We start from the raw sequence: 16,617 nt of genomic DNA on the forward strand, positions 1-16,617 counted from the left end.
TCAGGATGAGATTGAAAAAAAATGGAGATGGATAAAAAAAGAAAAAGAACACAAGGATATAGTCTAAGTAAGTAAAAAGAAATGTTCGACTTCGGTTGCACAGGATGATTGAAATTTTTTGGTGATATGGGTCTCAAAGATGATCACATAGATTCAAGGGAATATGTGCATAAAGATGTAGGGAAAAATATGCAAAAAGAAAATTTTAGAAAAAGAACAGAAACAGCACCAAAAGTGCCAGATACAGAGCAAAAAGTATCAGGGAAATATATAAAAGAAGCACAACAGAAAGTTTCAGACATAGATGTAAAGGTATTAGACCAAAAGGTGTCAAATAATGATCAAAAACAAGTACAACATAAGAGTCAAATCAAACGCTAAAAGAACACAACAGAAAGTTCCAAAACAGGTATTATATACGGGCATTAAAATAGTCTTAGGGGTGGATCTTGCATTAATCACATTTTGTATTTTCTTTTTGATTAAAATATCAATAAAATAATAGTAAATGAAATATTTTCTATCATTATAATCATGATTTGTAATATGTAATAAAAAAAATGATTGAAAAATAGCATAATAATATAAATAAAAATATGATATTGTTTTTTTTTCAAATTTAAATACAATACCAATAAAAATTATATATAAATCTATTTTAGTGAATATAAATTTGAAATAATACGGTTAAAAACAGTGGTTAAAAGTATAAAAATGACTTTTTGAATAGATAGACACATAATATAATCATTGAAAGAAACAAATAACAGAGGGGTTAAAAACAATAAGATTTATAGAATCCATATGCAAATATTTTCAAAGTGGGATTTAAAGACATGCTTGAACAAGGATAAAAAGCTAAAGAGAAAATATATTCATCAATAAAAATAAAGGTGGATTAGTTTCTAAAAGCTTTTATAAAAATTAAGTTCAAAAGAGGAGAAATGCATTAAAATAAAATACACCAGTGAAATAAAAAAATATGAGTTTAAAAATCAATGAGATATTCGAATCTATAAAATTAGTAAACGCCATATTTCATAAACTATTTAATTTAGACGACCATAAGACTTTTTACCCAAAAATTTATATTTACTTAAATATTTTCGGTACATTGCATGAGTAGACGTAATGATATAGTAAATTCATTAGTTTTTCACATCAAATATCTTATATAACATTAAATCCAAACAAATATTCTGAACCGTTAATATACCATATTATTTCTTTTTATAATTATAAATGGCGGTCTTAGTGGCTTTATTTGTTGAGCAAATAAGATTGCAAATTCATTCACATCTACATTTTTAGAATATATAATTAAGTAATTTTTTTTATAAGAACGGCTGATCAAGTGTTTTCTTTAGTTTTATGGTTTGTGCGAATGTCTCGACTATCACTTTCGCAATCAATTATTTTGTGCTATGATCTATGGTACAGTAAATGGTCGATCTTGTTAATAACTATAAAATTATTCTAATTTAAATATGTTCAAACGAATTCTAGTTGTAATTTTGGGACATTAAATCGACTATTGCTATATCTCGATATTATATCATCTGCTTTATCTGTTCGCGTGCTTTTTGGAATTCTATTGTGTATTTATATAATATTAAAAACGAATTATTAAAATTTTGTAACCACTACACTAAATTAATGGAGTAAGATATATTTAAAATAAATACCAACATCATATTTTAGCATACAAATAAATTAAATCTTGTTAAATATTATTTATTAAGCTTTAACACTTTCTGCTTCGTTGTTTCTTTTAATGAATCCATCCTTTCGTTTTTTATGCGCATCACTTTTTTTATTAATAGCTTGATTCCGAGATTGATGTTCCAAATTAAAAGCCGTAATGCAAAGATTACTCGGATGAATGGAATCAGCAACCCTTTGATTATTTATTAGCTTCTCACAGCTTTCTACACTAACAGCATAATGTCTTCGTGAAACATTTGTGACCTTTCCATTGCGTCCCTTGTATTTTCCAGTTATGACACGCACAGTGTCGCCCGAGCAAATAGGAAAAGATCTGAACATGTATTTTTGACGAAGATCTTTCGAAAGCATTGATGACATGCGTGTGTGTCTGTTATTTTGAGAGGTATCGAAATGTGCTTTCCTACATTTCTTGACTTGCGATGATACTTTATTTGTGAGCTTCATAACAAGGGAAAAATTTAAATTATAAAAATGTAAATTTATAACGGGAGAATCTGAGAAATTTAGTTTGAACATTGTTTAGTTTAAAACCAAATAAACTTACGCTTAATTACTAGAAAAATACACGTAATTTAAAATATCGAACGAAATATATCTCTAAATTGCTGAGATATAAATCAGTTTAAACAAAATAATTTATATAATTTACTACATGACTCGCAGTATTGAAAATATGATATATTCCCATTAATACATAAATAATACAATATCATAAGAAATTTTCGTGCATATGGCATATTTAATTCTAAAGGCTTGATTTGTTCAAATACGCTCTGTTATATTTGCTTAGAACCTCTAAAAATGTTTTACGAATTACATAAAATATAAACTTTACAGATAAAAATATATTTTAGCTTTTTCCACACATAAAGAAAATCACAAAAATTATGAGTCGTCTTTTATAAAAGATAAAAAATGGAGATCAGCCCCTATTATTTATCAAGAACTCTAATGAAAACTATATAACCTAAAACTGTAAGTAACATGCGTTTAAACCGCTTTGGATATTTTTAAAGAAAGCATACAATATAAAAATATAAGCTTGAAATTATTACAGTAATGATCAACTGTAAGAATAGTAAATTTAAACCAAAATTAAAGAAAGATATTTGTGATTGAATAAACTGTATTTAAATTATCTGTAAACTTATATTGAAACCTCTTTACCAAAGAAGTATTGCACTGGGATCAAATTTGTATCTTATGAGCCAAAACAATTTTTATGTTTCTAAAATTATAACACTACCAAAACCAATTTTCGTTAATAATCGAAAATACAAGAAATGGTAAAGCTGCACCACACAATTTAAAATTTAAAATCTTGATAGGGTAGACCATTGCACTTTTCACCCATCCCATGGATGATCGAGTTTATAAAATATTACAAATTTTCAATCCATGCATATTTTTTCATCAAAAGTATACATTATAAATCCAAAGATTAAACATCTTTACACGTTAAGAAAAGATTAATGGTTCTAGAAATGCTTCGGAAATACATATAGCATATATACCAATGAAGAAACGTGTATGAAACACATATAACAAAAAAATACTTTAACAGCGCTTCTTCATGACATGCGATAAATAATCGATTTTTCTGAATTTTACAGACCATAAGATCATAAATTTCCTAATATTACATTAAAATCAAAAAAAAATATATGAAATTAACTATAATATGTATTCCAATTTCAAATAATCTGTTTATGTTGATTTTTAGGGGCCTTTTTCTGGCGAAAAAAATTCAAAAGGTTTATTTGATGCCGAAATTTCAGTATTTCATATTTTAAAGTGCAGGATATGCATTTTAGTGTTTTTGGGTATATAAATAAAGAATCAACCTTAATTTAAGTTGATGTAGTTTTAAAATCTTAAAAATATCATTTATTAAGCTTGTTTTTTGAAATTTCATGATGACAGAAAAAATTGAAGTGCATCTATATATCTCTAAAAGTTTCTTAAATACAGTTAAAAACACGATACTGCATTTTTATACTCGATACAATTTGTATGTTTCCGACTATCGACCAGTAGATAAAGAAAATATTTTTATGAACATGTACAATTATGGGATCTAAATTTCTGTTAATCTCCAGGCTTCTTAAATGATTGTAAAATATATATATGTCGCGTTCTTGGCGTTATATCATTTACATCAACTTAAAATGATTAAATTTAAAAAAAGATTGACACCCAAGTGAAACATCAAATTTAAACAAATTTAATTATATAATGCCATAAATCCAGAATGTTTATCACCGTAACTTCCTATATTTTGCATTTTTTAGCCTCTTTCTGTTTCACAAAAAAGAATAAATGCTAGTTCAGAAAAAATCAATTTAATCATTTTCAAATATTTATGGAAAATTTTAATGCATCAGCAGAACTAAATAATATAAATTATTTTTCAATTGAGACACAATCATATTTTTTTACATACATGGGGATTACTTATATCATTCATAAGGCTTAATATAAAAAATCTAAACAACTAATAATAAAACCATTTATAATTTTTTTTGTGTTTTTCGTTTTTAAATATATACAAAATGTCTTTTTATTGGATATTAGTGTCTATCATATTCTGATAAACATTAAAAATCTTTTCAAAAATATAAACTAAAAACTGGTGTTTCGTTTCTAGAAAATTTCATCATATGAATAATTTAAGCTTACAAATACGAAAATTTGGATTTTTAAGCAAAACGTATAGTAAATTTTAATTTTTTAATGCCTATTCTTGTGAACTAACATATTTTTCTCATAAATATATCAAAAGCACAGAAAAAATATGATCAATTATTAATCAGTACCCGATCGAATTCGAATTCTTTTTAAATAGCGATAAATGCCGCAAGTTTTTACAGCCAAAAAAATAAAAAGGGATCAAAACAAAAAAAAATAAAAAAAGCCAACTGATTCTTGAAAACCATTTACGATTAATCATAAAACATTCTTATACTTTACAAATTATGCAAAAAAATTACAGGAAAACTCATTATAAAGAATTCAACCGTTTATTTGTTGTATTAGCATATAATAAAAAGCTTTTTTATAATTAATCAGTCTTACAATAAAAATAACAGAGAGAATATTTTCAACATTTTACGGAGTTATCTGATCATAAGGAATCTTATTAACAATCAATAAAGCATACAGCACATAAAGCAAATAAAATAAATTTGTCAAAAAAATAAAAACATATGAATGCAAAAACATTATGGAATAATATATACAGCGCGTAAAAAATAATCCCCCTTTTATGATGCAATTATAATTTACAAGTTTTCGTCAATTACGATAATCTTTACTGATTATTTTCGAATATGATTTGGGTTTCTTCCTATTTGATATTTTCTTTCCAAATAAAAAATGAATACGTACGAATTCATAAAAGTAAACGATCATAGACTTTTAATCTTATATTGAAATACAAATGCACAGTGATATTTACCTCAAAAATGGTGTCTTAGCAAAACGCAAATATTCTGTATATTTAAAACATGATATCAAAGAAAAGAAAACTGATTATAAACCAATAGCTAATTTTACGCATGGTGTTCGGAAAAAATTATATGTGCGTATCATCAATTATATTAACCACCATTGGCACATGATAACATTTTATCAACATATCATATCTAGTTTTGTATGTAAATAAATAAATGCATTGATTTAGTAAAACATATATTTCTTTATGGTTGTTCTTTAAATAGAATCATTCATGCTTAAAAACTTGGTATAAATTTATTTCTCTTTCAATATATATGTAATGACATATACTGATCTTAAAAAGAAGGTAGATTGATTAAAGAATTTCTTGTCGTATTTTAAATTCTAGAAATCTACTTATTATTGTTTAGAAAAAAAATGTACCTTTATTTTTGGTATTTTTATGTATGTTTTTAGTGCGGTGTTTTTTTGGTTATTCACAGTTTTGAAATACAATTAATTTCGTATTCTACCTTAATTTTTATAAAAATCCAATAATATATTTTTGAGCTCCAATAGAAAATTTTATCTAGAAATAATGTTAACACATGAATAAAATTAATTTATGGTGCATTTAAATATTTTTGTTTTTAATTATAATACGCAAAACGGCATTTATTATAAAACTGTTTATATAGAGTCGACATTTCAATCCAAATAAAAACATGATAACGTCTTTTTGTGCCTTAGGGTTGCATATCGGAAGGACTGATTAAATTCATATAATTTTTAAAACATTTATTCTCAAAAATTAAAGAATTTAAACTATTTTTTTTACTTGAATATTATTTTAGACTCATAGAGACCCATGCACGCATTTTTTGGTGTTTTAATTATGAAATAATGGTATAGCTCATCTTTAATAATTTATTATTATCAGAGATATTAGTTTATATACGAATAGGAAAAATGAATTATTTTTTGCTTTTTAACATGATAAATATATATAAAAAATATGATGTAAGATCTGGAAAAGTAGCAATCTAAATTAAAAGTTATCAATAAGCGCAACAATTAAATATTAAAGGAAATTCATAAGGTATTCATTTTGGAAAAGATACATAAGAAATATAATCAAAACAGGAAAAAATATATTTGCTGTATAATTCTAAAAATAATGCGAGACAGTGAAAAAGTTTGAATTTAAATCATCTAAAAAACGCGAGCAGTAAAATAATATATTATTTTATCAAATTTATAATAAAATGTCCGATGATCTAAAATGAGATTAATAATAATCATATATCAAGCAATCGCTTTTTTAACAAACTAAATTGATGTAAAAATTTTAAAAAATCAGTATTGGATTTCTTAAATTATACTTCGATAATATTTTTGAGCAGAATTAATGCTTAAAACGTACAAAAAATTTTTATATCAAATATTTTAATGTTTATGGAGTTCTTTCGAAAGTAAAATTTAAAAAATATTACAAATAGAAGCTCTAGTTTTTCTATATCATAATTTTACAGTGCTTTTAGGAATTCAATGATATTATTTTTTACTGCTTATAATTAAGAAAATTTATTTATAATAGCAATAACTGTTAACAGTTCACATTGAATATAAAAATGGTAATATTATTTCCAATCAAAATCGGCGTGACAATGTTTTACAAAAAAAAACATAGTTTAAAACGAAAAATTGAGAAAACATGACCTGTGAGCATCTGAGCTGTCATTAATATACAAGGGCAAGACAAAAATTATCCCATATGTTATAACATGAGATGGTGTGGTGACACAGTATTATAAACGATACCCGAAGGAACTAGATGTCACGAACCAGGTTGAGGCATATATACAAACCTTGGGATTGAGAAAAACCCTTGAGTTAATAGGTCACGAAAGAAGGAGGGGTATTGAAGAAGACTTTGGAGAGGAGAAGATAGCCGAAAGTATAAATAAGCTGTGGGTACAGAGAATCAAGCAAGCTGTGCCTGGGAACAAAAACTAAACTTACAACTATAAATTTAGCATATAAATAAAAAATATTCTAGTAAAATCTGTTAAAAGATCTTTTTTGAACCAACATTAAATATAGTGTAATTTGTAATACAATCTAAATAAAAATAAGATAAAATTGCAATTATTATCAAGTATTTCTAAGAAACTCGTAAAACCAATGTGGAATCTTACAGCAGATTCAAATTAAATTTAATTGTTGGTTTTGCTTTATTTAAGATAAAAAAATAAAGTAAAGATATGCAATCATTTAGGTTATTTTCATTGCTTTCAGCATAAAATTTCAGGCCTAACTATTTATATTTAGTAAGAAAAAGCCTAGCGAATTGTTGATTTTAAAACTTAATCCCTACAAAAATCTATACACAGTGGTATATCAACTGGATTATCACAATTGTCCAGTACGAATTTTTTTTTTCAATTATCTTCCAATTTTAGGTAGCCCTACTGTGAATGGATTTAATAATTTCTAACTATTTGCAAATAAATAAATAAGTATCAGAAATTAATCTATACCTTATTTGTTCATATTTTTTCAAGGTATAAAGTCAATTAATATTATTTTATAGTCCTTGCCTTAACTTCATAGTTGTTTAAGTACTATTTTTACAAAATTTCAGCATGGTGGATCATGATATAAAATTATAAATTAGTAAAAAATTTATGAACTGAATATTTTTAATTTATTCTTCAGCAAGAAAATCATACGTAAAAATCTTAGAAGCATTACGCATTTAAAATTTTATTTAAATGTAATAAAAATTATTTTCATTATATTCTTTAAATAAAAATAAAATATGCTTGAGGGCAAGAAATGACATGAAAATGATGAAATATTTTAAATTAAAAAACAAAATCATTCAAATCAGAACCTTTTATTTTCAATTATCATAAATTTTGTTCACAATTTCACACAAAATCTGATTTCTTGACAAAGAGGATATTTGTATCTCGTTCAGTGGAAAAATAAATTATAAGTTTGTTAATTTTTAAAAATGATAATACTGACAATAACATGAAATAAAAAGCCAAATAAAATATTAAACCGTGTAAATTTCAAGAAATTGTAGACTTGTGGCTTTAAAATAAAAAGTTACAAAATTTGATAAAGAATACGGTCATGTTCTATAAAATATAAAAAGATGCGTATATTAGTGCACAAGGTGGAACGGAAATAATAAATATTTGATAAAAGAGCTTATATTTTAAATCACATCTTGTTTCTCATCATAATACCAAATAAAACTTCATATAATCCTAAGTGTTTTCGCTTAACATAAATTATATGATTTCAGTATGCATCAAATGAGACAAATTTTATTTTGATACTTATAATGTCCAGAACAAATTATTATTTATATATATTGTTATATATCGTTTGACAGTCATTATAGTTTCTACTTGTTAATGAAATGTATTTAAATATGAATAACTACTTCTACATTAGTCATATAAATTTGTGCAATATCTAATTTTATCGTGGATAGGCGAGGTAATTTTTATTACGCATGAGCTACTTGTAACAAATTAAAGAGTTAAATTCGATGTATAAGTTTAGATAGATTTAAGAATGCAGTAGAAAATGGTGTCGCAAATAAAGCGAGTAAAAAAATCAAAACACATTACGGGTCAACTATGTAAATATTATTTATTTCAAAGTTATATTTACATTTAAAATATATCTAAAAGATTTATATAACATAATATAATTTTCGATTAAGAACAGAAACCCTACATTCATGTTTTATACAAAAAATGCGTTTTAAAACATATATTTTCGTATTTTTTTATTGAGAAGCATAAAAAATGAGCACAAAGACGTTCGAAATTCCATGTTTTATGACCAAAAACCTACATTAGCCTTACATATTATTACCGACACGCAAAAAAAAAGTTTAACCAAGAATGCCGTTTAATATTTGTCATTTTAAAATAAAACTTTGCCCAGAATTTGATGTTATTGATGTTTTCCACATGTCTCATGATTTAGTTTTGCTGGTTTTTTTGTTCAATGGAAAAAAGTTTTATAGAACTGTAAATTTAATATTTAATAAAGGAAGCAGAAAATAATCGGGTATAATGTAAAAAAATAGACGAATTCATTATTAAATCTGTTTAGTTAGAGAAGACATGATACCAGACACACATTTTAACAGTATTATAAAAAAGAACGACAATTTACTTTCCAATCTGATTTTATTATGTTGAATTAGAACACGACAAAATTATAATTCCAAGGGATGTATCGATGTATTACTATGAAGTAAATGTGATAAAATATTGATTTGAGCAAGAGGTCGATCTTATATGATATAAATATAAATATAAATATATAATATATAATAAAATAAATCGAGTTTACAGGGACATTAATTTTCATTACAGACTATTATTCACAAAATTTGAATTTAAAAGGCTACGAATTATATATTTTTGGTATTATTCAAGCGATTTGCCGCACTGAGCATGCCTTTACAAAGATACAAATTTAGTTGTGATTTTTTAACTTTGATACATGCCAAGTTTTATTAAACGTTATCCATGAATTTTTACGATAACTGGAAATTGATTATTGCTTAGCATGTTAACCCTTTCTCTATAGAATACTAAATACCACGACTTTGTCACGTCAACAAAATTTTTTACTTGTATTTATGAGACTTAAAATGAATTCAGTTTCACAAAATTTTATTTCTTTATTTATAAAATAAAAAATGTTGTAGTCTTTACAAAAATAAAATGGGTTTCATAGAAACCTTGTATCCCGAATATTCCTACTCATTACGTGATTTAAAATTTATAGCATATAAAATGATTTTACATTTAAATATATTGTCAGTTTTTATTGATTTTACAATTTAATAAAATTTTTATCATGACCGTCTTAAATTTCCCTTGTATTTTTAATAAATACTTTGCCACGATAATTTATCCAATAATTTCATTAAATATTTACACGATAAGGCCATCAAGATTCTTTATTTAAAAGGTATTTGTGATCAAAGCCTACATTTCAGAAAGTAAAAGTTGAAAAGAACCAATGTCAAAAATGAATAGAATCTTTAATAGTTTACATAGAAAGTTGAAAACGTATGCACATGATAAGTATGAATTTAAAAATACAGAAACAACAAATAGGTTGAATAAAAGTATCCAAATTAGTGTTTACTAAACCTGAATTTTTTCAATAAAAGCACAGTTTATAATGTATTAAAAAATAAACATTATTATAAAGAAGTTAGAAACACACATCCTTAATATTATATCTTTTTGATAGAAAATAACAATTACCTAGATTCAAACATGTATTTTCTATCTAGAAATTTAAAGATTAGTTGTGCTGATTATAATCTTGTGGCAAATAAATCTAAAAACACCCAAATACGATGTAAATGCAACAGAACCCAAATATTTCAAACAATTTCATTGAGATACGAATAATTTTTTTAAACTTTAAAAAATATAGCCGTATTTAATCCAAATTTGGCTTAGAATTAGTCGGTAGATTTAATACACTATAATTTAAAACGCTAAATAGAAATAACAGCAAAAGCATTGCATAAAGTTAATCGATCTTTATGAAGTAAAATAATCATTGTAAAATATATTAATTTATAATTTTGGTATATAAATCGAAAATACCCATTTCATCTACAGAATTATATGTTATCTTGATTTGTATTTTTATTTTAAATCTTATCTTTTATCGTGTGATAATATGATTAGATGAAGTCGAAGTAAATCTAAATATCATAAACAAAAAGTTTTTAAATCAATTAAAGTAGGAACATTATGCATTTAACATGCATATCTTTTTGTTTAAAATTTTGAAGTTGATTTAATTTTTTTTTATATGAGTGCTGCAGGAAATTTAAAAATATGATATATCACCAAAAAAAAGATAATTTACCTCACAAATATGTAATTTAGCATCTTTAAACGGCTTTTTAAGTAAGATTACATATGTTACAGCGTAAATTTAGATAATGTTAATGGGTTAATTGGAATTTAGCTAATGTAATTTGTTAGGGCATCATATTAAGATTTTACATATAACAGATTTTTAATAAATCTTTTGTGTCTCATCATATTTACAATCCATAAGAATGCATCCTCTTCTTACATTCAAGGAATGTATAGTAATTTATGATTTTCGATAAATTACCCATTAATTGCCATCAAAATGACCAAATCTTTAATGTTAATCTAAAAATCCAATATTAAAGGTTTGAAAGATAGATGATTTAATAAACCATCAAAGATATTGAAAATAAAAGAAATTATTTATTTAATATTTCATCACCAGAACACAAAAAATTAGATCAAAAAATAACAAAAGCACATAAAAAGCTAATAGATATGCACTAATATACAAATTAATTATTTAAAGGTATTTTAAATATCCACAAACGAACCAAGATATTCATAAGTCTATTTAAAAAAAGTATGATGAAAACTTTTTGAACGTAGAAAAACCAATAAAACAATAAACAAAATGATATATTAGCATTCAAACAATATAGTAATTCAAGCAACAAAGTATTGAAGTTATATAAATAAAATCATTTAGTCAAAAAAGAGACATAAGAAGATTTTATTTATTTCTGCTGCATAATATTCTAATTTGTTGGTAATCTTTTTTAACAATTTATTTGGTATATTTATCTAAGAGAAAATCTAAAATGTTTGCTTGCGCAAAACTTTAAATTGCATTATATTACATATTTGCGGCATACTCTTATGCATCAAATCATCCTTACATTCTTCCTCAAATTATGTTTTAAACTCAAGACTTATACACTCAAGTTTTTATCCACATGTTATTATTTGTAGTCATGCTTCCTCTTTCATTGTTATCCCATATTCCTTAACAAACGACATATTATATTTTATCACAATGTCATGCCATGTTATGATATATATTAGTATTTGACCGATACATCTATGGCCACGTTATATATTTTAGAAGACAAAAAATTTATCATGAAAAATTATATTTTAATATTTAAAATCATTCTATATTTTAATTTTGTTCATATTTATTCCTGAATTTTTTTTGCGATTTTTGAAAACTAAATAAATATTTCATGCAACATAAATCCATTTTCATTAACATTTGATAAATTATCACTTGTTTTAATCTTTAATTTGAATAATAGAAACACTTAGTTTACATAAGAACTTATTTTTCTAGGATTTCTTCTAATATAATCAAATAATATCAGATACCTTTAACAAAAGCGAGAGTTTAGAGATGTTTCTTGACCACTATTAATGTTTTTAAAGTTACTGGATGTTTCGGTAATATATAAATAAATTCGCTTTTGTAAAAAACTATACTTATGTAATCACAATGCGTGCTTCAAAAAAGTGAAGATGAAAAATAAGAAAATCGAATCTATATATCGGTAATTTTGTTTTAGAATAAGAATAGAGTAAACTTAGAAATACAAAAATAAATCCAAGCCTTGAAATTTCTAGCGATAAAAAATAAATAAAATATATTTCCGAGTAAAATTTATATATTGCCATATCATGCCTAGTTTTTAAAGAATTGTATAATGTCCATCAAATAAAAGCAGCTCAAATTTATAAGCTGTTGAATAAAAGTAAAATTTATATAAGTATAGTGCAAATCTTTCGTTTGAAAAAAACCCCTTATGATAAAAAGCAGTATATCAATAATTTGATTCAAATCACTATAAATGAAAATATTGAAAAAAACGGTAAACGAATTATTCTTTATTGCCTAATATTTTACAGTGTAAGTTTTTAAAACTTAAAATGACAATCAATCAAAAGAATACATCCTAGGGCCTTCAAAAAACAAACCAAATGAAAACTAAACTTTGTTATCGCGTAAAAATTAATTGTGACTAATATTTCGATAGAGTAACTCTTCTCTAGATATTAATCTAGTTTAGAAAGTTATTTATAAAAAAATCAATTTAATAATGATGTAATTTCTATTAACTAATGTCATTTTTTAAACATTTGCGACTTAGAGATAAAGCGCATGGTTATTGTGATTTATAAAATGCCTAAACATATAAAATGATGCATGTGCAAACGTTTAATTTACAATATATTCAGCGAGAAAGATGATCGTTCATTTTCTTAGGAATTTAGTTGTTGCTCAATAAATAATCATTCGACATGAATTTTAGGGGAAAAGAAATATTTAACATATGTCCAAATACTGCAATTTTCTAGCGGCAATTAAATATTTTCGCCCAAGGATCACAAAATAAATTGCTTATCTTAGATCATATATCTATATAATGCTATTATTAAAGTCTGAAAAGTAATATAGTCAAAATAAATATTTTTAAGAAAAATAGTAATATGGAAATATATATAAAGTTCTTTTTGAATACCTAAAACTGATAGTCTTTCTTTTATCTTTTTTTGTTTATATTTGAAAGCAAAAAATTGCAAGCAAGATTTAATATTTATGCAAAAAAAATAGATGGCGATAAAATTTTACAGCATTAAAATAAACAAGAAAAGTCAGAAAAGGTTTTTCATTGCAAATTTTTTATTTTCATAGGTTTTACAATTATATTTATTATGACATATATTGAAAAAACAGCAAAAATAAATTTTGCTGTCTAAACATAAAATTCATTTATATATATTTTATAAACAGAGATAGCGCAAATGCAACTGGAATATAAATCAAGACTAACTTCATATATTTTTAGAAATTTTATTATCTTATGTAATTATTAAAATCGATCGAATTTCAAAAAAAACCATCAATCTTATGGTTTGAGCTTTTTTTATTTGTTCTACAATATCTCTGGTAAATTTAAGCCTGAAATCAAAGACTTATTTATTCATTGATTAATTTCCATAATCTGCAAGAAGTTAGGACAATTTTTATAGATAAAATTTTGTCTTTGAGAAGACTACAGAAAATAAATAGAGGTAAAACAGAGTATTACAAATTATATGTATATTTATCACAAATTAAATGCGAATCAATTTTTTTAATCCAACATGGGTTTTATTATTTAGTATGAAGAATAAGAAATTAATTTTGATGTAAGTTCTTCAACAATATATCTTTATAAGAACCATTGATTTTTTATAGGAAAAAATAAGTTTTATAATTTAAAAGGTATTAACACACCCCTGTGCTTCGATTGTTGTATTTTACCCTTAAGTTGAAATATATTTCATTATCTTATATACTAAAATTTAATTTCCATCGCTTAATTATAATTAATCGGATGATAAGATGGATAATATATCACAAAAATTGTTAAAGCTACACAATATTATATATTTTTTGTTCTTGTACGTAAATAACTAAAAAATTTGCCCTAATGTGGGAAAAGTAATGTAAAAACATAAAAAAAAATAATGACTTCTTTAATTTTCGTGTGATAAAATTAACATAATTTACCAAAAAGAAAAACGAATATTCCATGAAATTCCTGTCACCCATTTAAGACTTCTACATACCACAAGCTATTAGATTATCCCAGTCATAAAATAAAAATGCATCTATTTATTTTGAGTTTGTGATTTATAAATCTTCAAAGAATATATAAATAGAGTTCAATTATTCGTTTTGTAATAAATCTTATTCCATGCCAATAGAATAAATGTAAATCTAGAATCAGGATCAAGAAGAAATGAATGCAAATAATATTATGGTTACATTGACCCTATAAATAAAACCACATGAAATATTTTAATAAAACAATTTATTATTAAAGAGATTGAATATAACAGATCAACTTCTGGCCACGATCTTAGTAAAATAAAAAAAAGATCTAGCTTTTGAAATATGATTTGTGAAATTAATTTTAAGAGTAATGTGGCGACAAATAAATCAAATCCGAAATTATTTTTTTAAGAATCAAAATTTATTCAATTACGAGAATCTAAATTTATTCAAGATAATTCATAACCCTGTCATGATCGGCAATATCATAATCAATTCAACAGTGATCATAAATGTCAAAATTCGGATTACGGTGTGGAAAATAATAGAAGACTTCCATTCCAGCTGACGATTGTAGAAAAAATGATAAAATTTCGAGTTCATATAGACATAGAAATAATACCATGTATCAAAAACCATTTGATAAACATGAATGCAAAAAAGAATATTAAACATGCGATTCTCAGCCAGATTTTATAATTAGAGATCATGCAGCAAGTAGTAATGTAGAAAACAAGTGTAGCCAACCTAATAAACAATCCAGTCATCAGAAACATATAGATTAAAATTCATATAGGCTACCAGATAATACTTTTAATTTTCGAGATACAAATTTAAATATTTATCATCATCTGCATCTGATATATTAAAAAACTTTGATTCACATCGTACTAAGTATAAACAATATATGAAAGAAGATATAAATAGGCATAACCTAGATTTTTCGATTCCAAAAGTTCAAAATGTTATAATAGGTCCCCATTCCACAAACAAAATACCGTCACCAAAGAAGCGTTCTACTGCCCTGCAATCGATGGTACTAAATTATTTAAAAAGTAAAATTAAGCCAGATTGCTGTAACTGTTCTAATTTGAAAACGCCCAGCGATTATCGTGAAGACAATTCCAAATGAACAGAAAATAATTTTTTTTTCCAGAGTAAGCAAGCTCAATAAAATTTCAAGTAGTTCTGGTATATGTGAGTTTGGGTATATTGTAAACAATGATTTAAGAGAAACAATAACTCTTACACTAGAAATTATGAAATCTAACAACAAATATGGACCAAGAATAAACCTATATTATGATTTAAATAGAGATGACTTGGAATTTATTGTAGATGCTATTGCCAACAATAATCTGTATACAGGTTTATGCTTTTAAAGCAATTTAATTAAAGAACAATGCTAAAATATAGCAAACAAAGACAATGAAGAAAAATGGTTAATAGAATACAAAATACCATAATAATCTTTTATTTGAAACATCAAAACCCGAAGGAAAGTTAAAGCTTCATTTATATCCAGAAAGGGAAAATATACGTCAAGAATTTGATTCTAAAAAAAGCTAAATACATTATACGATTTAAAATTTGTTTTCAAGGAAAATAAAAGTGTTTAAATATGAATCAAACTAAAGCTAAGGCCTCAAAAAAACAAATAGCCATAGCTTGATCGATCGATCTTCGGAAAAAGATTCCTATGAAGAAAACGTAAATATTAAAAATAGCTTAGTACCATAAACACGCGCAAAAGATATAATTAAATTCGAAATAGATAGATATACAGTCTCATACACTCTTTTTAGTGCCAACAAAGGAAGTAATTCTGATGATCCTCATATTTTTTCGACAACATTGGATAACGAGAAACACTTAAAAAAAGGTTCGTGAATCATATTCCCAAACATATTACGACTATAATGTGTGATCTAAAAAAGACTTATGTAAAATATATCTATTATCACTAGAAATTAA

The sequence above is a fragment of the Rhyacophila brunnea genome, unplaced genomic scaffold, assembly GCF_057557595.1.
Source record: "Rhyacophila brunnea isolate RB1 unplaced genomic scaffold, BYU_Rbru_1.0 scaffold_116, whole genome shotgun sequence".
Classification (NCBI taxonomy): domain Eukaryota; kingdom Metazoa; phylum Arthropoda; class Insecta; order Trichoptera; family Rhyacophilidae; genus Rhyacophila; species Rhyacophila brunnea.